This window comes from Leptinotarsa decemlineata, unplaced genomic scaffold (assembly GCF_025532065.1).
Source record: "Leptinotarsa decemlineata unplaced genomic scaffold, Ldec_3_MD MMD2_tig00000882_RagTag_RagTag, whole genome shotgun sequence".
Taxonomy (NCBI): Eukaryota; Metazoa; Arthropoda; class Insecta; order Coleoptera; family Chrysomelidae; genus Leptinotarsa; species Leptinotarsa decemlineata.
The window spans coordinates 13,835,977-13,860,457 of record NW_027412556.1 but is presented as its reverse complement, the minus strand read 5'-3'; the positions used below and the strand labels follow the sequence as shown (position 1 = coordinate 13,860,457).

The 24,481-nt window shown below is 34.8% G+C and overlaps 1 protein-coding gene and 1 long non-coding RNA gene across 10 annotated transcripts in view; both read right to left on the bottom strand.

Moving 5' to 3' along the window:
- LOC111517713 (maternal protein pumilio) overlaps positions 1 to 24,481 on the bottom strand; it is a 402,140-nt gene that overhangs the window by 92,128 nt on the left and 285,531 nt on the right. The gene's annotated exons all lie outside the window — the stretch shown is intronic.
- LOC141482172 (uncharacterized) lies at positions 6,072 to 10,075 on the bottom strand. Its single transcript, XR_012465386.1, has 2 exons — positions 7,008 to 10,075; positions 6,072 to 6,379 (listed from the first exon to the last, which is right to left on the bottom strand). It is a non-coding gene; the product is annotated as an uncharacterized lncRNA (long non-coding RNA).

The following is a 24,481-nucleotide window of genomic DNA, read 5'->3' as shown; positions in this document are numbered from 1 at the left end:
GCAGTGTTCTGAAATGGGAAACTACAATGAAAATCCATTTTTGAATTTCCTGACAAGGTAAAGGTGGGAGAAAGAGCTATAAAACCATTATCGTTGTTTAGGTGAAAGGGGTTGAGTTATATTTTTCGCGTTTGAGACAACCTGTGCGTTTCTAAACGGTACAAGACTTTTGAGTCATTTTTTTTCGATATGTAGTAGTAGATCACCAAAGCCAATTCTGTGACACCAGCCAATGACAGCGCGGTATAGTTTGGTGTTGCGCAGTTACGTTTTGCGAGGTCACCAGATCACCTGACCTAACAGAATTTGATTTTTTACGAGGGTATAGAGAATATGAAAGCAAAATTCACCGCATCTTAAGACTCTTAGAGATTTAAAAAGCCTATTTGTAGTAAGCATGAAAGGTAAATAAAATATAACATTAACAATTGGTTAAGGCTTTCGCGTCCAAGATTTTCAGTGTTACTATTTTCATTCAGGTTTGAAGGCCGTCATAACTTGGAACTATAACATTTTTATATTGCGCGCTTCTTGCTTGTCACTTCATATATTACAGGGGTTTAGCTCCCAAGGAATCGCCTTAATGAGATAATTACAATAACGGAAAACAAAAGTCACAGTTTAATATAAATTCCTTATAACTATGTCAAATGCCACATTTATATCGAGGTCACTCAACTAGATCCCGCTTCCCCGCGCGTAGCAATTTGTCTAGCGCAAACCAACCCCTTTATACACCAAGATTAACTTAGCGATAAGGCAAAAATATACTCTGTTAGTACCGTTATTGTGAGTCGACAGAGATCGATGGCAAGTTTCCTTAGCTGGTAATTTGAACTGTGACTTATATATACATCGCCCGCATCTTATCCTTTGTAACCCCTTCGTTTATCCTAACACTAACGACGTTTAACCCAAATGAAAATCATTCAGCCCGGTTACGACACTAATACACAAAAGACCTAATGAAGACGGTCGATAAGCTCGACAGCTTTAAAACATGTTTTTATGCGGCTAATTTTCTAATGGAATTTTTTTGTCTGCATTCCCGGTGGGAATTCAAGACTTTATAGCCTTAAAACAGTAAAACCGGGAGCTTGTTTATTGCAGTCGGGTACAAACATTTTTCGAGTTATGATAAAATTATTCTAGTAGTCTCCTTTGGTTGAGTTATCACGTTTGCAACAGAATGAAAAAGTCTGGAGCTCAATAAGCGACTCGAGTTTGCAGGATTCATTTTCTTGATTTCAGACATCACAATCTTGTCAAGGGATTTCCACATTTAAATTAATTTCAAAGCTTTTCGATTCAAAATACCAAACAGTTCGACGGTAATTAAATTGCGATATTGAATTAATTCAATGTTTTGATAAAAACTAATAAAATGCAGATGCCAACAAACACAGCGTGCCACGAAATGCATTTTCGCTAGTATTATACAATTCCGTTATGTTATTTTCGTTTGTAATATTTATATTTGTAATATTCATATAGTAATATCGAGCTGCACTAATGAGAAATCAATACTGGAACAGAACATTCCAAAATTTCCAATTTAGAAAATATTCTGGCAATTTATTCAACTACTGAGATGAAAAGTGTATAAAAAATCTGTTGTATTTATTAAAACGTTTTATAAAACAATCGAAACATCATGAGATAATAATGAAGGTGTATTGGTGGCTTATGTTATTATCAGTCATTTGTAATTGATGCAAAATAGTTGCACCACTTTCACAAAACGATACGAAGAAAATTATTTGCTTTGTATCCCGAAATTCATAACCGGAAAAATTGCAGAAGCATACCACATGGCATTTGGGCATTTTGGAGCCTACAAAATATGGCGAGCACTACGAGCTGATGTATAGTGCGGTATGTCAAAAGTCTGATACTACCTGACCCTCCAATACTTTCATTTTAGTTCTGTTAGTTGCTTTCACAAAGTATGTAACATTATATGCTCTCAATAGTCCAAGATCCCAGAGCCGTAAGACTCATGGTTGAATAGCTTTTGTGTTTAGGGGATGTTTGGTCATTGCAATTTGTCTGACTGAATAAATATAACATTGTAATAGTTATCTTAATAACATATAAAAAAATCAGACATTTAAAAATAAATTAAGTTCATTTATTTTTCTAAGATCTTTAAAGCGCTGACAAAACTTTTGGCCCATGGAAAGCGTCTCATTTTTTTTATATGACTTCAGAGTACAAAACATATACAAAAATCAGTCATGAAAATTTAAATCAAGTAACTCTGATTTTTAGTTACGTTTCTCACCTAGTACCTGCGCAGGTGTCATCGGGCAAGCTCCACAAACATTCAGGTACTAAAAAGTACACAAGAGACTACTGTGAACCGAAAGTTATATGCTTTAGAAAATAAGTTGAGTCTTACGGATCTGGGATCGTACTCTACAAGAAAGCTACTACCCGATCAATCTTGAATCGGATTACTACAGACTTTTTACCCAAAGTTGGTATTTTCAAAAGTATACTTTCGGACTATGGAACCCAATTCACTGCAGCACGCTGAAGAAATACTTTGCAATCTTTGAATATCAAAGTAATTCATTCGTCGATCCGTTATCCTTAGGCTAACCCTTCTGAAAGAGTAATGAGGGAGTTAGGGCGATTCTGGGGCATGGGAATTGCAGAATTTTGTAGAATTCTTGAATCCAGTCGTACATGAGTCTACAGGTTACACACCAAATGAACTTCAATTGGGGATAGAATGCCAATCACGATTTATGCCAATAACAATAAGAGGCAAGTTGGTGGACGGTGATCTTACCAGTATTGAATGAAATATATTATCTAAATAGTTGTTATGGTATGAGAGTGAGTATGATGAACAGTCCTACTACCATTAATACTACTTACTCTTCTGAATTTAGAGCTAACTATATTGTGTATCCATGTTTGTTTCTTCAAGATTGTGTACAGCTTGTCGAATCTAGAAACAACTTCAAAGTCTCGGCTGATAGAACCTCCCCTAAGATATGCGTTCGTTAGGAGACTGTATGTGTGTTTGGAGAGAGATATAATTCTCAAGTCTCTTCCTAGTTTTGACAAGCTGTAATCATCATGATTTTGAATTACAAACTTGTACTTCACCTGGTGGCTCTGTTAAACATCACTATTGACATGACAACCCACCTTTGTTTCCAAAAGTGAATACCTGCCGGCTCAAATATGTCGAATGAAATTTTGAAATCATCTTGGAAATTTAATTTATCTCGTATTAAAATTAATCGTTGTACTTATTTTTCTGATTTATTCGGCCGTTACTTGATAGATATCCACCTACACCTCAACGATTTGATCTCCACAAACTTTATTTGAAAAATATATCACGTTGTGTACTTATTGTTTTCAATAAATTTGACTTCATATTATGAACATTCCTCGTGGTGCCAGAGGGGCATCGCTGTTGGGATTTGGAAGCTGGAGTTTATCAAGAAGCAAAGACCGGTTCTTTGGTCACTGTTTGGAGCGCTGAATGCGACCTCCCTTTTAGCTACAGTGCTAGTTTTTCCTTATTTCTGTGCCAACAGTTTGAATGACATTTTAAAAAAGAACCTTCATGGATTCGCTCGCCTTTGATCGAGTATGACATAAGGGTTTACTAACTGAACAAGACTGTCAGATCTTCTTTATTTGTGGTTCTCCAGCTTTCTCAGTGAACGTTCCCTCACAATCAATGCTGGTGTTTCCTTGGGATCCATATCGTGGATCGATTGGAGAAGCGCACAAATTTAACATTTTACCTTTTTCAACCACGATTATTTTATCGTGAGTATGAATACTTAATACACACAAGAACTATATTAACTTTTGTGAAAACGTAGGATAGGAAAAATAACTGACAAAATGTACTATAGACAAGACAAGATTCATTCTGACTGTAATGTTACAAAGTTCAAGTACTGAATGATTTTACAAATACAATATTTCACCTAGGTATTTGGAGAAGGGGTTCAGCTTGGTCATTGTAGGGAGAGGTTCGAATTAACATAGGTAGGAAAGGTCATTATAGTGGTTAAGTCCCAAGATAAGGGACACAAGGAACAATAGAGAAATTGAAAATCTAGATGTTTGTGTAAATATGTCTAGTGTAAATATTTAAAATTTAAGATTCACAATTCACTTGAAAAAATAATAATTTCGATAGCAAGATTTTGAGACCGAACAAATTGAATGCCTGAATATTAGCAGACATACATACAGAAATTAACAAACCTTCCAGATCTTAATCAAAGTTTAATACTACGAAAACCCAGCTACAATCTTCTCTAACAAGATGGATGTAGCGGAACTGAAGCTCAGAATTTGGTCTTACCTCAGTGAGCTTGTATACAGACAAATGTCTTATTTACAATCTTGTGAACAAACGAAATACATATTCGAAGGTATCCGAAAAAGGCACTTTTGCCATTTCCACTGAAGAAATACAGCATTTCATAGGCAGTTGAACATCAATCACGGACATGAAGGAAAAAGAGGAAGAAATCAGTGAAATGATCATGGATGAATTTGCATGTCCGGCTCTGTTACTTTCGCCAAATAAGAAAAAGTGACTGGCTTATGAAAATGTTGCATTTTCTCTCAGTTGTTTACAATTGAGAACAATCCGACATATTTCGATACTTACTGGTACTAGTAGACTGAACTAGTATTTCTTCACCGAGATTGACAGTCTTGGTTATTATATTTTCAGTCTCTGAATGTGACCCATCTGTCCATCTGAAGAACGGTGGTTTGTCTTTTGGGTTTGGCGAACTCGAATTGGTCGAATTTGGGTGTTGGGAACTGGATTTGAAGCAATGGTCGATGGGAAGCTTATAGAATGACTGAGTTCCCGAATGCCTTTCAGTTGGTTGCCATTCTGATATTGAAAACCGGAGACTCTCATCAAGTAAGAGCCCATATTCAGGAGACAAAAGCTGACCCAATTTCATCCTAATTTGATTCAACCGCCTGGCCCTTCCTTGCCAATGTTTCGGTCCATTTCGAAGAGACCTAGTAATGAAACCGAGCCATCGAATTGCAATTTATCATCGAACTGGGTTCAATCAACGTTTCACATATCATGGAGGTTTATTAGTTCGAAGGAATCCTTTGACGAGGGTGTTGCGGACATCATCTCTCGTGCGAACTCGAGATGGACGCCTTCGTGTGGAACGTAGAAAGCGTGTATGTGAACGATCAGTATATATTTTCATGGTTGACGCTTTTCACGGTCACCGGCGGCTGTAGCGCAAAGTGTGCGAATTGGGAAGTTGGCGTGAAAGAAAATATTGAAGATGTAGAAAGTAGTTTAATGAAGAAAAGAAAAGTCGTCCTCTTTCGGGGAATCAAGTAGAGCAGAATGTTAATCATTTGTTTTCAAGATTACTTGTACCTAGCCAATGTTTTTTTGTAAAACTAATAGTAACAGAGATATTTCAAAACTATAAAGAACCGTGATGTTTATCGAAATGACACCACAAGAAATTGAAATGTTATTGATAAATTTCCATTTTTCATGAAAATTTTGTTATTGAACAATACTAAGAAAGTAACCAGCATAATAAAACCACGATTCCGTGTTGAACATAATAAGTAGACTCTTCAAGTATGAATAATGATTCGTTTGTATTTATTTTTATTGAAAATACCCGCATGTGTTTCTAGAATAGGAACTGTTGACTGTCAAACATTTATATCATTTATGTCTGAATAAACACGGAGTCTCGGCAAAAATAGTGAAAAAAGAATAGCATACGCGATTCAAAAATCATAAATCCTTATAACCAGTCGAATATCGAATATCGTTCAATTCCGATACAGAAATCGCCTGGCAAATACAATGTTTTCAGGGACCGTGTCGATATACAACGATAAAACTGACAAAAATATTGTTAACATGGAAAACATCTTTTTTTTTCAACGAAGATTTACGAGGAATTCCATTTCCTTTCAAAATTCTACGAGCCTTTTTTTTTAATTTGATTAAGTTCTGGAAAAACAAATTATTTACACCTTGCCTGTTGTGGGAGGCAATTAAAAGAAAGTTCAATTCAGTGGTATTTAGACAAAAGTGTTTTTTATTCATTTCATTTATGTTATCATGAATTACCATAAAGTAAACAAGTCATCAATCACACATATTAACCTAGGCTTCATCAGGTATCATAAAATATCTTCTCAAACTGAAGTCTACAACTATTCTGAGTGGTAGTAGACCTAATGATCGGAGTATCGGAGTATCGGAGGAGGGTCAGTATCCAATCTAGTTCACAGAATGACTTGGAACCAACATTAAGACGTGATAAAAAGGAAGGCGGTGGTAGTTCTGACGTTGAACAGGCACACTTACGGAAGATATAGGGAGCTGAAACCAAACATGATGTTTTGATTATTGACACTAGTGGTTAAACAAATAACATACTTTTTCCTTTGATGGTCAAAGACATACTAATCGAGCGCTGTTTAAAAATGGGCAAAGTAGAGACTTGCTTATTCAAGAATAACTGAAGCAATTAAAACTACAGCAACAGAAGCATTGAAAATATTTCTGAATCTACACTCTCTCAGGCTTGTAGTTACGGAAGAAGAAAAGGACCAATTCAGACTGGAAAAATCACCAAGCTATCAAGGATTAGATAAAATTGAAACACAATGTAGAGGAACAAGCATATCAAATAGTTATTATGTAACGAAACACACATCGCGGTCTTTGTAATATGGATTTTCATCAAGTAGTATCGGCCCTTTCTATTCAATATAAAAAATTACAGCTATGTTGAGACTTGTTTGAGAATGTGAAGAACTAAAGAAACTGACGATAATGAATAGATTGACGTTGTAATGGATGCCTAAATCTGATGAGTACTAAATATGGAGCATCAACATATGGGCACTGAAACGACTATCGAGGTACCAAAATCTACGGTACGGAATCATATCAGGAAATGGGCATGTAACAAACATAAAGAGTACTGAATACTAGAAAAATATACCTGGAAACACACACAGAGACATTTTCATTAAGTGGCCAGGAAGACATGAGGTACTGCTTCAACAGAACAGGAATCAGTTCCGATTAATGACTGGGCTATTTACATACTGAACACTTGATCATTTGGTTATTTTGTTTTATTCATGAATCACTCTGATTATTTATTGGATCTCATCTTTATATTATCACCACAATAACCATTCCAAACGTTTGAATGGAAATAATCTGAAAATATTGTGATGTATGATACAAGTGTGACTCATTCTACGCACAATCTTGACTCGCCGTACAAATCATCACAATCGAAACTTGGCGTGATTTCGAAATCGTTTCGGATTCCCATCATCGAGAAAAAAGTTTTCTACTCGTTTCATAATGAAGTTCCATCGTTCAGGAAACGATGCTTTGAAGTGCTCGCCCATTCAAAATAACGAGGGCTCAATCGCGGTGCGAAGCGACTCATCAGAACGATCAAAGAGTGTTTTTCGAGCTGTCGCTTGTCGATTTCCTTTCGGGCCGTCGTCCAATTGTGTTCTCTCATCAATTTCAAGTGACTAAAAAACACATTTATCAAGCAGCCGGCAGTGTTTGGAACGTTAGCAGTTTTCTAAATCATCTTTACGTCGATTAACTCAACATTGAGGTGGAAGATATTTTTCCTGTGGGACATTTGGCAGAATTACGACAGATTTCGTTTGGTAAATGATATTCTCGATGACAGTATCTCTATGAAATATGTAGTTTCGGTATCCTGGCAATGGTTTTTGAATGCTATTTTCCAAGTAATAGCGTAAAAGTTCGACATACAAAATCAATGAATATACCTTGTTGACGACATTGAATAGAATGTTCATATTTTTTTCCTAAATAATGAACAGCATATTTGGTGTAGTTGAGTATCTTAAAATTGACCGAATTGATAAAAATAATATAAAAACATAGAACTCTTGAATTGTAATTTCAATATTATCATCTACTCTACTCTCCGAGAGCGAGTAGGAATTTGTGGACCTGCGTTGTGGAAGAATGTCATGGATTCTTCATCGGGACAATGCTCTGATTGTTGATTCATTTTCAAGCCAAGCACGGGAACCCGAAAGTGAAGGAAGCATTGAAAGAAAACAGGTTTGACACTGGAAAGCTGTGGAAAAAGTAAAAAGCAACGGGGATCATGATCATGCTTTCAGAAAATGATTTAAAAACAGTGGAAAATTAAAATGGAAAGGTGTAGGGATAGTGGGACAAGGTGAAAGTTGTGAAGTGAAAAAATTAAAAGAGTTACACGAAAAATCTTGTTATTTTCTATCCACATTTCGTGAATCAAGAAGACTTTCTTTCAGATAGAAACTGGAAGAAGTATACTGATTACTGCTAATGAAATTTAAACAGATACAAATATACTCAGGAATGCTACAGAATAAATGAAAGAAGAGATATTATAAGTCACTCAATAGAAAAACTCCATCCTTAGGTGTTTCTTCTGTCATTGAAAGTGACAAATCTGTTCTGTTTCGTCACAATGACAGCCCGTGAAAAACAATTCATACAGCTGGTTAATTCAAGCCCAACTATATGAAGTTCATTGATTGAAAAGTGAATTTTCATTTGTTTCAGTTGTCTTATTTCCTTTCAACTCGTTTTTATGAAATAAGAACTTTTCTGAGGAAATTTACAGTTAATTCTGCCCTGATCTAACTTCAAAAACATTTGTATCTGCGTTGGCATCGTCAACAGACCCCGCTGATCTAGTCTGTTATCGGGTGCGAATTTCAATTCATCCAATGCGGTTTCAACTCTCCCACCCATACAATTAACGGGAAATGCTCTCGAAGGTTTGTGTCAGAACCTAACGCCGCGTTACACGACCAACCGTGTTTTATTGTCGCCGTTGCATTATTGCGAGAAGACGAATCAATACGGTCCCTGGTAACAACAATGCCACAACACAATTGGGAGATAAAATTTTCGAATTGATTAAGGGTTTTGTTAAATTATGCTTGAGAAACTTCTACCTCAAGAAAACGATACAACTTGGAAATACCTCGATTTTCGAATCGTTACTTTCAACAATGCCAAATTCGGAGATGAAATTTTATCATAGAGCAATCAGTTGGGGAATCCCATACGGAACATTTTCTCGTACCTCGTACCTATAGTACAACACCTCGTACCTATAGTACAACACCTCGACAATGAAATAATGTAGGAATCTGGCAACACTGCCAAGAGTCCTATGTTTTGAAAGTAAGCTTTATTTCAATCGATTGAATACCTATAAGATATATGATGGATGAAATGCATGAAGTATTCTAAAACACTTATTGTGAGAAAAGACACTCCCGAAGAAGTCATTGTATGGCGAAACACGTATTGCCTTTTCGTGAAACTGTTTAGAGAAATTCTCACAATGAAGTGTTTCTTTCAATAATTGATTAGTCCTTTGTGTATCAAATGTTGAAATGGTCAATTTTCGAATGTTTTTTCCATAAACAATAAATTGCTCCTGAATTTCATGCTGAGCAATTATACAAATGAAACAATTATCTATAAAGATGGTTCAAAAACAAGTACTGGTGGTACATGCTGCACAGTTTACATCTCAAACACCAAAAACGGATTTAGAATAATTGCTCTATTTATACAACAGAAGCTGTATCACAAGTAAAAAAGTATCAAAAATAATGTAAGTATTGATAATTGATTCCAAATCTGTTTGGAACAAAAGAGGCGCGGGGGTTGGGGTAATAATGTAATAGCTGATAAAGCGGGTACTTACTATCAATCATATTTTCTCAAATGGGGATCTAGTCATTTATATTAAAACAAAATGAAAAAGTTACAGCGGGAAAACAGATAATTGATTTTTGTTCCTTTGTATACACTTTGACACACTACCAGAGGATATTCCTATCATTTCAAAATGTTCTTGCAATGGTTTATCAGTTGGAATTTTGAATTACGTTTTTTTCGAATGTATAAATAATTCGAGAAACCCGTCACCGTTTCTGACAGATGTGGCCTCACTGAATATAAAATTTCCCATGGATATCGTAAGTCTACTCTCGTTAAGGAATAAAAAAGGAAATATATGTATATTATGTCCGTTTCAAATTTCTGTAGCAAATAGAACATTATAATGCCAACCCCCTTCTCTATAACACAAAATTAGTTTAAAATATTTCATTAATTAGAGTTCAAACTGAATACAAAAAAGTGATTTTTGTGCAATTCAATATTCATATGTTCATAAGAAAATTCCCACATTTTTAGTATGCAGATTCTCTCTTGAAAATATACTATTTATTGATAATTCCATAAATTTTTTTTAATCTTCGTTAATGGCATTAGACACCCCCTTATTTTATCTGTTGACAAACACTTTCAGTATACAATTTTTCCGACATTTCCATATCCGATAACTGGCTTCGATGTTGTCGAACCAATCCGATGTTGTTGACTTTGGCGTCAACAGGGATTTCGAAACGGAAATGAAGGACAAATAAACAAAGACGCAAAACAAAGGTGCGAGAATGGCTCGAGTTTGTTCAGCGGGAGATAAGGGACGACACAATATGGCGATAAACAGATATGGAGTCATAATTGAAACCAGCTAATTTAATTTGGAGAGCAAATAAAAGTATGTCTCTTGGAGAGGGTGTTTGTCATTGTTTTCGCTGACGTTCGATTGATCCGAATTAATGGATTCATTCTATTTTCGGGAATGTGAAAAAATACTGAATGCAAATAAATAATAATTGATTCCTATCAATTACCGATTAGTCTATCAAAAACGTACAGCAACGCAAAAAACAGATTGTCACAATGATGAAATCAATAGCATTTATTTTATTTAAATAGGCCAAAGATTCGTTGTTCTTCGATTGGCGTCCTGTTACGGTGTTGATGATTAAATTGGTGCAAATTATCGTCAGCAAAATTAGACCGTTGAACTTTTGAATTTTCGTATTTCTGTAAAACTCTGCAGATAGAGATATTGTCATCTCGATACTTTCAGATTTTAATTTGTGGAAAAAAAACGTCAAAGTGTACACTTGTATTTATATTGTAAGTACCCATTTTATTGTTACATCTTGTTTTATATGTTTTATCATAAGTTTTTAATTTATCCAGTTTATTTAATAAACCTTCTTTATAGTTTCAAACAACTATAAAATCAAACTGAATTGAAGGGGTTATATTTTTTAGGAGTGTTTAATTTTTGGGAAAGAAAGTTTTTGGCTTTCTACTACTCCATCTTGATACAAAAAAGAAGGATGAGGGAATCTTCCAAAGAAAGGAAGGAAGTAACTCTATACATGGATGTGTAGATCATGCAAAGAAGTAACTTTCAGACACAAACTGAAAGAAAGTCCTCTTGAAACAGCTACTTTCATATAAACATTGAATTATACGAAAGAAAAAATTCTTTCGAAACAAATACATCTATATGAACACTGAATTATACAGAAGATACTTTTCTCTACTCAGTTTGTATTTCAAACATTCGTTGTGGAATAAAATTCAGATATCATTCACATGAGTTCTACTTTAAATGAATGGTAACAAATTGCACTTACATGGAACACTGTCATCCTCACTGGTATACACCGATGTTTCGCCTCAAGACACTTGCCCTTAGGCTCCTCAGTACCAAATTGGATAACATTATAGAAAATACACACACTTCATTCATGAATTACGATTTTTTAATGTCAAGTAGCTGTTTCAAGAGGACTTTCTTTCAGTTTGTGTCTGAAAGTTACTTCTTTGCATGATCTACACATCCATGTATAGAGTTACTTCCTTCCTTTCTTTGGAAGATTCCCTCATCCTTCTTTTTTGTATCAAGATGGAGTAGTAGAAAGCCAAAAACTTTCTTTCCCAAAAATCAAACTATTTTATACCTTAAACCAAATAAGAAAAACTCAGTGCTAAGATTTCGCACTCCACAAAAAAAAATGAGAAAAAATTTCACTCGGATCATTTACTATTACCATAAATCCGTTATGAAACCCTCATTTTCAAGGTTAATGTATCCTTTGAAAACTACGTGATAATTTTTGAACGAACACTTCATGCTTATTGTGGCAAATTAATGAATTAACTGTCTTAAACAAATTTATTTCCAACAATATTTCAATAATCACAAACTAATTTATTTATTACAAGACTTAGCAAATAACACTTAATTTATTTCCACTATTTGAATTTCTTGTTCAGCCGCTCGATTCCCATATCGAGAATATTGTAGACGGTTCGGTACTCGACTAGAGTTTTACCAGCGGTTGCCGACTGCATTCTTTCGCGGTGGGGTCATGTGTTTTTTCGATGAGCCGGCTGGCGTATCGGTCAGGGGCGGCTTCAGATTCGTTACATTATACATAGTTATTTTTCTCGCTGATATTGCTTCTTGTTGAATTTCAAAGAGTTAATTACAGTCTACCCCAGTAACACACCTGTGATAACTATCTGCAAGGTATACGCTGTACGAACAAATTATCGCACAATATCGAAAATGCGATAACTGAAATTTTTCAACTTGCGGCGAGTTCCTGACGGAAAGTTGCTGGTTTTCTCAAGACGAATTTACGAAAAATACAAATGCTATATTTTACGTCTTTTTGCGTGGAGACGCTCTATTTTTGGTACTTTTTAGCGCTTTATACCACTACTAGAGATTCATCTGATCCATAACCAAACGCTGTAATTGATGATTCACATGCGTCTTTTCATTCCTTGAATTATTGCTAACATTCTCTTAGTTTTATGACTTTCGAAAAAATGTGGTATATTTTATGCTGATTTCGGCTGAAAACTGGATCCCGGTTCCAGGAGATGAAAACGCCAACTTGGTTGGTGAAACGCGTGTCGAGAAGAGTATTGCAGTTCTAGTTATTAAGAAAAGTGCTTGTTCTAGATTAATTCATCCATGCCACAACAATCTCACAAAACACAATTTTTATTTTAAGGCTGTATGAGAATCTGATTCACGAATAGTTTGTTTTTGTGTCCGGATTTCTTCTAGTTGCATTGCATGAAAAACTACAAGGAGACACAGAAATCGAATTCTCTTTCGGTAGTAGCCAAGGCCGCAGTGGCTATGCTTGTTCATCATAAATAAGCAAGGCTCGAGTTTCCTATCGATCTAATAGATGGCCTAAACGATTGAATTGGCATTAGGAAGTGGATATAAGCGACTAGTTTCGTTGGACTTTTGTGACCAGACTCAGAACAATGGTTGTTGAAAAATCTTGACTGTCGGGGTGTTCTTTAAAGAAAATGATAAACACTGAAATGGGTATTCATAATGGAATAAATTTCTGCATTTTTCCCAGCAAGTTACTCGAAATTGATCACAAAAGACAAACTCCTATGAAACTTCATTGTATTCCCTTCATTTTGAGAAATGATGAGCTCTTCAGACATCTCTTCCATAATCTTGAATTTTGATATCTCTGCTGTTATATATTTCTTCATTTTCTACACACAGTTATCCTTTCTCTTTTGAGAAACCTTTTAAAACAATGATCACAATGATACTATTTGAGCATAACCTCAATCTATTTGAGTAGTGCTGCAACTAGCAAAGTTGATGAATTTCTTGGGACCATTTTTTCGGTGCTATGGGGTCTAAGAGTTATCCCTTCAAGGAATTTGAACTTTTTGCAGACTATGGATCAGCTCTAATGTATCGACGACCTCGTTGATCACTCGCTTTCCAACTAAAATCCAACAACAAATAATGGGTTTCGCCGGTTCATCCACGCGCACATTCAACGATAACAAATCCGATAATAAAGCGACATACGACGCGGCAATCGCCTGTTACGATAAAATGATATCCGTAGGGCATATCGGAACGTAAACACTTATCGGCAGTGAATTAACGAACACCGTCTGCCATTTCCATTTCGTGGACAAACAAGTGAAAATCGCCGACCAATCACGGGGCAGGTCCTGGTGTTCACTCGACGCATTCACGGCCTGTCAATATTTACCTCGAACTGTCTTTGTGGGACGACGAGGGATAGAGTGGTATTATCGATCACGGTTTCTACTTTTATGGCCATTCGACAAACTCGATTGGGTGGCTTGTAAATATTTTGCTAAATTGTAACGATCAGAGGGGTGTTACGAGAATGTTTATATAAAATCTCCAGGCAATATTGTTGATCAATATAGCGGTGAAAGAACTGGAGGTTCATTACACTTTATGTTGATTAGAACAGAATTCTTATCCTTCCACAATTTTCAATTGAAGGTAACTCATAAACAAATTGTAATGAGAGCTAACAGCAACAATGTTAAATGTTAGAACTAAATTCTTACCGGGGTCATTTTCATTGTCTATGCATCGATATTTGTAAATAATTGAATAGTAAGATGATTCCATAAAATTTGCCCCCCGTAACAAGATAGCTTCTGCATATCGATAGGATATACGAGCGAATAGGTGAACCAGTTCGTTAAATACTTTGAAACATCGGTAAATTGACCAACACTTCGCAGGTCTATTATATTTGCGTCCTTAAAATGCCATAACTAGTCATTCAGTTTCTTCATTATAAAGCGTCCTTATCTCCATAGGCGTAGTATGTTCAGTTTCTTGTGTTTTCTTTGTGTTTCTTTGTTTTTTATTTATTAAATATATTTTATTATATTTATTAAATAGACTGTTATATTTATTAACTTCAAAATATAAGATAAGAGTTGGCCGATACTTGTTTTTCAAAATATATTATCATAGATTTTCATCATTGTGAGATAATCAGTTAACCTAGTCATTAAACTCAGGTATAAATGTCCGTTAAACTCAGGTATAACTGTCATTAATTAGTTCCTAGATTATTAGTTTCTAGGTAGATAGTAATATTTCAAAAAGTATATATAAATCACAATGTATGTAGAATCCAGCTTGAAAAAGCTACTGTGCAGCGAAACACGTGTTGCGGATTTGTTAATCTGTTCTAGTGAAAATCTCACAATAAAGGTTTTTCAAAATACATCAACTTCAAAATAGTTTTTGAGGTGAGTTAACAACTGACAAATAGCTGAATAATATGATTGAATTTTATTATTTTTAAAGATTAAGATGGATGCCGTAGCAGGTCCAAGTAATGTACGAAGAAAGCGGAAGTTTGTCGTTAGAAGAAAAACAGATTGTCTGTAAACTGTACGAGAATTTAAATAATACACTCCGTACAGTGGAAGCTGTAGCCCAGTGTTCATTTTTAACGGGAATATCCGTGTCGACAATTGAACGCTTTGTACGTGAAAAAAAGGTGACTGGGATTATGCAAGCTCCAAAAGTACATTATCGTGGTAGAAAAAAAATTGAATTGGACGTGTACTAGAAAAATATTGTACGCTATACCAGTCATTCTTTCTTTTTTGAGAATAAAGCGCAAACCCTCGAATCCATTAGGACAAAGGTAATGGATAATGATCTCATTCCAAAAATGAGCAAGGAAAAGTTGAGGAAAATAATAATAATAATAATAATAATAATAATAATAATAAGATTTAAAATTTATATATGTCAAACGATCCCGTAAATCTGTCTTAATAGAAAGAGAAGATACTAGTCTCATGGCGACAGAGATATCTTCGCTCTATTAGAGAAATGCGTTCTGTTCACAAAAAGATTTATTATCTGGACGAAACGTGGGTGAATGCTGGTCACACAGTATCTAAGATCTGGCAAGATACTACTGTAACTAGTTATCGTCAAGCATTTTTGGACGGTTTATCAACAGGGTTACGCGGTCCAACGGGTAAAGGGCAACAACTAATTGTCGCCCATGTAGGTAGCGAGAGTGACTTTTTAGGCGATAGTGCACTAATTTTTTTATCCAGAAAAACGGGGGAATATCACGAGGACATGGACGCCCAACGCTTTGAAAGATGGTTTGAATCCCTTCTCTCACGAGTCGAGCCAAATTCGGTAATAGTAATGGATAACGCTTCTTATCACAACCGATCAGTAGAACAGCTCCAACTATGACCACCAGAAAAGCAGACATGCATAGTTGGTTAGGACAAAAAGGAATTCCATTTTTCGAGGACATGGTTAAGGCCGAGCTTATGATTGTCATTAAACAGCATCGTGACAGATATCGCCAGCATGTGGTGGATACAATAGCTCGTGCTGGGCTTAAATTAAGGGTTACGTAGCTCGTGAAAACGTGACATATAAAATTTCTGATGTCCAACGTTTATTAGAACTCGCAATGGAACGGATACGGGAAGAAGATTGGGCTAATGCTGTAGCCCATGTGATCAAGGAAGAAGAGAAAATGTGGAGATTGGACAGGATGGTAGACACTGTTTTCGACCAAATAATAATAGATTTAAGTGTGGCTGGGGATTCATCTTCGGACGAGTCAATGGATACTGAAACTTCATAAACATAACATAGGTAATTATTTCTTTGCTTTGTAGTTCTCTTTCTATATAAAGGAAACTTAATAAGTATTTTGTAAATTTTTCTGTTTTTTTGAAGTACTGTATTAGGCATAATAAGAAAATGTAATCAGTTTTACCATTGACACCAGGTAGCGCCAGCTACTATAACAATTTTCACGTAATTACCTATATGTTTAAATAAATGAAAATATTATTTTGGTACGCCTCTGCAGAGTTGGTAAGAGGATTATCCGTTGGTCACTTCAAGTGCGACGTTGCTAATGAATCACCTTCAATTGAAAATTGTTATAGTATAGTAATCCATTAACGAATCCTTGAAAAAAAGCTTTATTTAAAAAATGAAGAAAGTACAGCCATGTAGCAAGGATCTAGTATCAGAGACTAGCAAGGATCTAGTATCAGAGACTAGCAAGGATCTAGTATCAGAGACTAGCAAGGATCTAGTATCAAAGACGAGCAAGGATCTAGTATCAGAGACTAGCAAAGAATCTAGTATAGACCAAGAGCTGTGTATTTGGACTGATTTGAAAAATATTTTGAATTGAAACCTTTCAAAATGTATACAACCTATTTTGGTAGATTTCCAGGTGGTCTTCTGTAGTTACAATCTCCAAACGTTTCAACTGCATCTGCGGTAGTCATCTTCAGTGGCATAATGTGATCGCAAGCAGAGAGTACATTTGTTACAGAATTCATACCATATTTCTCTTTGAACTTTTCTGATATGATGCAACGAAGCCGACAGGATTTCCAGAGCAGGCGTTTCGAATCAATTGCGAATCACTCCCCTCGGTAATGATTAAGCCGCAACTTTAATCATCACCCTCGCTCCAGTAAGTAAAATATTTTAAAACAAAGGATAATTGTTGACCGCAGCTTCAACATGACGCAAGCGTATAATTATAAGAAGTACCCAATCATTTGATAAGCCTTTGTTCTCTTTATTTCGTAATAAAACTCTCTGTTTTTTTCGCCTTTCCTCTATCGAGCTGTTACAATGTTGCCAACAAGGCGAAAAATACGCGTATCTGCTTTCTAATTTTTGCAGACTTTCTGCGCATTTTACATCCCGGCACTTTGACTCAGCATATCAGTTTCACCTCATAACATCTCAAACCCATTGCTATAATTCCGGATAATAAATTGATCCTATGTTAAAACTCTCTTCGACTCTATCGATATTAATTATTAGTTTCTACATTCATAACCTACTCTACGGTTCAGGTACTAATTTTCATTGGCAGTAACACCAGGTAGATACATTGATTATCATAACATCAAAAAAAAGCAGAAAAAGTCCTTGTTTTGGATTTATTCTATGCCAGTGGATCCAGTTTTACCTTTTATTATCATTACATCCTCTAGTAAATGTTCTAGGGAAAGGCTATCAACTGGTGAGAATTAAATCAGTAGAGCTGAGTCACAAAAATTAAATCATTCATGAGACAATAGGAGTTTTTGAAATCATTAATTTCAATTTCTTGGCTTTCTACAAGGTTAGGTTTTAAACCTGTCTTCTGGAAGTGATAAGGTTTAAATTCATAATCTAATTCATGTGACTTCGTGAGGAGCTGCTCCAGAAGTGAGAAGCATTTTGTATGTTCTGTTATGCGTACTTTGAATGGTTTTTCAGTTCGACCTATGTTAAACTTCGGACATGATATATACTACAATTTATAAACTCCTAATCTATCGGACAATAAACTCTCTCCTCTATTATTTCCAAATTAAGTTAGTATTAATTTTATAAACCAAGGTAATAAATACCTTTCATTTTGTAAAAAAAATTAATCCGTATTATTAGTTAGCACAAATAAATAACCATTCTGTAATTTTTATTTTCGCCTCATAGAATTAGGATAATTTATTAATTGATCGACTGTATAGTTTTTTTATTAGACTTTTATCATCATCATAACCATTGTTGATCGCAGTTTCTTCTGTTGCATTCTGTTCTTTATGTAAAGACACGCCCGAAGAAGCCATTGCATGGCGAAACACGTGTTGCATTTTTGTAAAACTGCTCAGTGAAAATCTCACAATGAAGTGTTTTTTGAATACGAAAAATACATAGTCTTTATTAATTTTTTTTTATTGTCAAGTATGAAATATATTGAATCATAATCCTGAGGTATGTTTAGTAAAATTTTAGGTACAATGGGGAATTTTCAAGGTTATGATTCACGTATAACAAACGACAACCCTCAAAAGTAGAAACTTGTGTGAGAGCTAAGGATTAAAGAGGTCTTCCCTTTCGTGCGATTTTCAAGCATTTTCATTATTCCAGGTCTTTTTGTTTCACGCCTCCGGATCGGATTTTGTAGATTCATTTTTGATGTTGCAAATAGCAACTTTATCTGGTTGGCAACACTGTTTACTCGTGTGGTAAACCCCTTGTTGTATTTATTACATAATAGAACTCGGCATGCTTCGGTTTTTATTCTTTTGAAATCCAAACGATTAGGTATGTTTCCTAAAAAAACTCCGAGCAGTAGAGGAATCGGTCGGTAGGTGCCAAGTCGACCCGACTATTGATCCGTTCGAACATAATCACTATTATTAAAGGCCACGTCTAGCTAACTAACTTGATGGATTGACAGGTCGTGAACGATTCGATAAAACGAAACAGGAAATTGGCCTTTTAACGAACCTTTCGACAGATCAGCGTCAATTTACGAAACAGTAGATCACATACAGTCCGACCCCACGTAGATCGTATATCCGTACATGGTTCAATTTTTTTGGGGCAAATACGAAAGAAATAATGTTACATTTTTCATTATTGAAAACTTCAAAACACCGGGATATTTCTATACGGAGAGTTTTTTAAAAAGGGTACCATAAGTTGGAAAAAAAATGATTGAGAAGAGTTCTCACGAATTATATCGGATATCATTTGTCAGAGCTGAAAAATATTAGTCAAATTCGATGTACGTGTCTTCTAATATCAATTTGTATGCAGTATGCCCATTTTTTTATTTTTCTTCAAGATAGGTCCCCAAGTACGACAATCAAACAGAATCGTAAACGGCTATTCTTTCAACATGTCTCTCTTAGTATGTAAAAATGCATCTGCATCATTCTTTTGGGCAATTCTGGTGGTTTTCCAAAAGATATTCTTCCACATAACCTCAAAGTTCAGTGCCTGAATCTTACTAAATTAAAAAATGAAGTCCAAATTACCTGAATATTTCTATACATAATCTCTTTCATAAACTTTATTTTTCCAGCCTGCGGAAAGTGAAAAATACACAAAATGGTGAACAGTTATTTCGACAAGGATTTGTATATCGTATCAAATATCGTGTATGAGGATCTTATGACCAATATATTATTTTGACCTACAGAAAAACTTGTTACTGAAATCCCACTTACAATCTCGAAATTCATTTGAATACATGGCGTAGGAAGCATTTACCTCGAACAACGTAATTGATTCGGTAACATAATAAAAATAAAATTCCCTCTCTATCTAATACCGAATCCAAAACGAAGTAATTGAAACGAAATCCTTCAGATACTTTTTTTATACTCTATAAACGCCCGTGGTGAATAATTGTGAATCAATTCGAAAGCGGAGAGTCTAAACATTCCGAACAATTGAGAAACTTTTATTGTTTTGGAAATGCGAATCGAAAAACGGCATAAATTTATTGGAAGATTGAATGAATACCGATAATTAGAAATAGTTTTTTCAGTGCCAAAGATATTTTATTGATTTAAACTGCAAAATATATTTTTACCGTGAAAATGACCACACCCATGTTTGGAAATCATTAAAATATCCGTGAAGGTCAGTGATTCAGTTCAATTCAAAAATTTTTAATGATATAGTTTATGAATTCAAAACAATTATATTGGAAGTTGAAAATGCCTTGAAAAATGGAAAATCAGTGATAACATATTTAATTGTTCTTATCAGTTTTGTCACTAAGTCAGAAATATTATTTTGAATCAGTTGTCACTTTCAACATGACAATTATATACTTGTAGTTTAGCACTAAGTTTTATTTCAAATACCAAAACAAATTAAAATTAATTTCACAAAATCTTAAAATTAAATTAAAACAAAATTTTCAAAAACAGAATGATTATGAAGATAGAGAACAATCAGTGTATTGAAAATAATCCACTTTTCATTAGTGATTCTTTCGTTCAACCTTATAAAGGTGGATGAATACTCCCACAAAGTTAGCTTATTTTGCAAGACCCACTACAATTATTTGTGAATGTTGTTTCAAAAGATTCATTAATGCTGAAACAACGCTAAAAACAATGGCGCGGAAAATATTTTCCTGGGCTTTTTTAAAGGGTTTCAAGTGTAAATCGTTCATGTCATTCAGCAGATAATTGTAGAGATCTAGATTCAGTGTTATTCTGACATATGCCGAATCTAAATTGGGGTTACACATAAAGTATGTAATTCCATTTTCTAGTATTATAATTATGTGATCTCATGAATAAATGTATGCGCAAAGTGAAGGTATTACTTTATTTCTAGCGAATAACGGTTTACAACTGTCTCTAGGAGACAAGGCATATTATTCTCATACCCTTTTGACCATACCTTTTTGACCAAGAACAACACCGTCATCATGACTCAGCCGCCGTATTCACCAGGTTTGACTCCCGGCGAATTTTTCCTCTTCCCAAGATTGATGAGACGCATGAGAGGACGACGTTTTGCGTTTTGACGGGGACAAAATAGAAATTATTGTTCAAGCCCTTATTCTTCGTAATACATTGCGCGACAAACAATCGTAACTCTGCCGATAGTCATCTTGCAACTTATTCCGTCACTGCAATACCCCTCGTAAATGTTCCCCGTGTGTTCGATAGAACCCGAGAAAGTCACTTCCCGCGTCATAATAATTATTCGAACAATTTCGAGCCACACAAGAGCTTACTTAACTAGGGTATTCATTAGACGAAGACTTCGTTAATTGATTGAAAATGAATCGGTTAATTGCCTCTATGGTCGCAACAGTTTTCTTTCATCCGACTAGGAAGCGAGAGAAGGGTTTTGAATGGAGGTGCTTGCATTTGAAGGGACAAAAAACATCTTCAAATGCTTTGTTATTGGGTGATAAACTGAAATGAATTTCGTCCTCTCCAATAGAGTTTTGAAACAAAATTTTTCAAAGGTAACAAAAGTAACAAAATGAACTGAAAGAAGAATTAGAAATACATCCATGTGCGGTGTTGAAATATTTTGGTCATTGTTGAAAGGTGATAGATATAATATCAGAGGCAACAACTTGCTCGCAAATTTGGTAGTTTGCGTTAATGACTAATTTCATAATGCATCCAAACGTCTAGTGGAGGAATCTTCGGAAATGATCTTGAAGGTTTTTCAGTTTTGCAGAAACTTTGGAAAGGTTTGTTATCCGATTCCTTCACCTTACAAGGAAGATTGTAATGCACCACTGTGGAAAAAATGATATTTTATCTACATCTATTCTATATTCTACATCTCTTATCGATAGAGGAGTCGCAATTTTCGCATTTCAATAATATTTTTTTGTTTCGCTAAGGTATGAATTATGTTAATGATCTCGGAATCTATACAGCGAAATCGACGCATAAACCTCATTCAAAATAAACTCAACTTTTCGAATGGGCGTATTAAAGCTTCAGAAAGTGATCGAGTATTCATTAGCGGTGTATAAATAGAAAAAGTTATCTAGAACGGATATTTACGATATCGTACCGGTTGTGCTTTGGAGATACCTTAGAAATAGTTTTATCGCAAAAAATTACGTTTCCTTGAAATCTACGAAAGTTTTGATTTTTTTCTTTACTTTACTGAATCTCAAACGATCTAGAATTCTGTACTTGATGGAAAGTACATTTGTTCAGGAGACTTTACAACAAATTGTGTTAGCTTTCTCTTGTAAATTTTCCATTTTCTATGAATTATTTAGGAAGCCGAAAAATATTTTTTAAATTATTGTTAAAGTGTTACCACAAGGGGTAGTTATTGCCGAAACCGAAAACGTGTTGAAATGTATAGTGAAATATTACTTGGACTAGTCTGTTTGAAGATGGGGTGCATGCATTCTTGCAAATTAGCAACCATAAGAAGAATTGAAACATTTATTGCTATGTTATTAATGAAAAACCTATCGTTTGCCGCGTCCTTCTTTTCTGTGGTCAGGGATCCAGACAAGATACTTTTACTAACGAGAACAAAATAAATCCGAACCAGTAGGCCGTAATCGAAAGGAACCTAACGTACCAAACGTTTCGTCTGCTACTTCGGCAGCATCATCAGTGGTACGTGCGTTTACTGCGGGGGCGGAAGTTATATATCGAAATCTCAGAATGAGAATTTTTTGGTAGTTCGATTTGAAAAAATGCTAATTTACAGTTTCAAGCCGAAGAACCCTTCTGGGGTATTTTGTGATAGAATAACATGTATAATGTCCAGGAAGGGAAATGGAGGATTCAACGCTCAATCTTGCTTTTTCCTTAAAAATTATAGTGACTGTTCTATACCGCAATGCCGGAATAAAATCATTAATTTCTCAAACTACGTCAACTGTTGCGGAAAAGAAATAAAAATGATTGTGTGACAGCTGACAAGCACGTCATTGTGAATTTTCGTACCTCGACCCGATAGACGAGCATTATGCGGGAGTGTCACAAACGCCGTAGCGTGCCTATTCGAATTTAGATAAATCAAAGCGTTACCGAACGAATCCGATTCGATTTTGTAATGTCGGTTTATTGGAGGAAACCTGATTTAGTCTCGGAAGGCGGCGATGGATAGTATATTTCGAGGTTTTGACATTGTTCTTTTGTTCGATTGACTTTCCCGATCCAGTTGCTGGTGTCGAAAAAAAGGAACATTATTTTGACTGACTTCCAGGATATTCAACTGGAAAAGAAAACGTTTGAAAGGCTTGTAAATCGACAAAGCGCACCTAAAATAAAATAAAAAGTGAAAAACACTTCGTTGTTGTTTGTTTTTATCGTTTTATTGAGTACGATTAGTCTTTTTATACATTAGATTCTGATGGAGTTTTCTGATAGTTTGGCATCAAAGAGTTTTAATTCAATTCAAATTTGTAGTTGACAACGTACGACAATAGGATTTCAATCGGATTAGAACTCTTCAATGTCAAACAATGACATAATACGTTCATCAGAACTAAATGAAGATGCATATCTAACACATCAAAAGACTTATTATATATACGCAATGAAAGATGACAACAAACAATTAAGTGTTTTTCACATTTTAGTTTATTTCATTCAACCCTGCCCAGATTGTTTTTAAACTTTCTTTTAAGCATTTTTTGTCTAAATTCAAGTCCTGTACTTCCCGGACTTTCAACGTTTGGAAATTTATCTTTATTCCGTTTGCAATTTATGTATCCCATTATTTGAGACAATTCCTTCTATAGTAACATAAATATCAAAATATCAAGAAAAAGGTCGTAATTATCTTTTTCTCGTTACTTAGTACCAAAGTTTTCATATATACATTTCATTTATAACGGCCTAATTGCCAATAAAAAGTATTCAACTGCGAAGAAACATTCAACATGATTGAGCTTATTTATCGACTTATTATGAAAATTTGTAAAAATTACAAATTCTGAAATTTCATAAAAACGTACAAATACTATCGAAGGGAAAGGAAACCAACCATCAATATGGGCAAATAGACAAAAAAATATATAAATTCAACATTTTACCTTAATTATTGCCTGAGGCGATTACTTTGAAACACTGATTCTAGGAGGACTTACCTGAAAAAAAAAAGAAAAAACATTACCACACAATTACAAATCTCAATGTGAAAAAAATACAAATTAATCATTGATAACCTAAATGAAAACATTCGAACCTATAGATGTTCATACTCTACAGCATGGATATTATAAACTAATATGAAACTAACAATAATACCTGAATGTCATCAAGGTTTCAATATGCTTTCAGTTTTGAGTCTTCTTTCATTCAACAGCATTTTTGGAATGATATATTTCATTTTTTGAAATTCAAGTATCGAAAAATTGGGAAAAATATAATAGATACAAA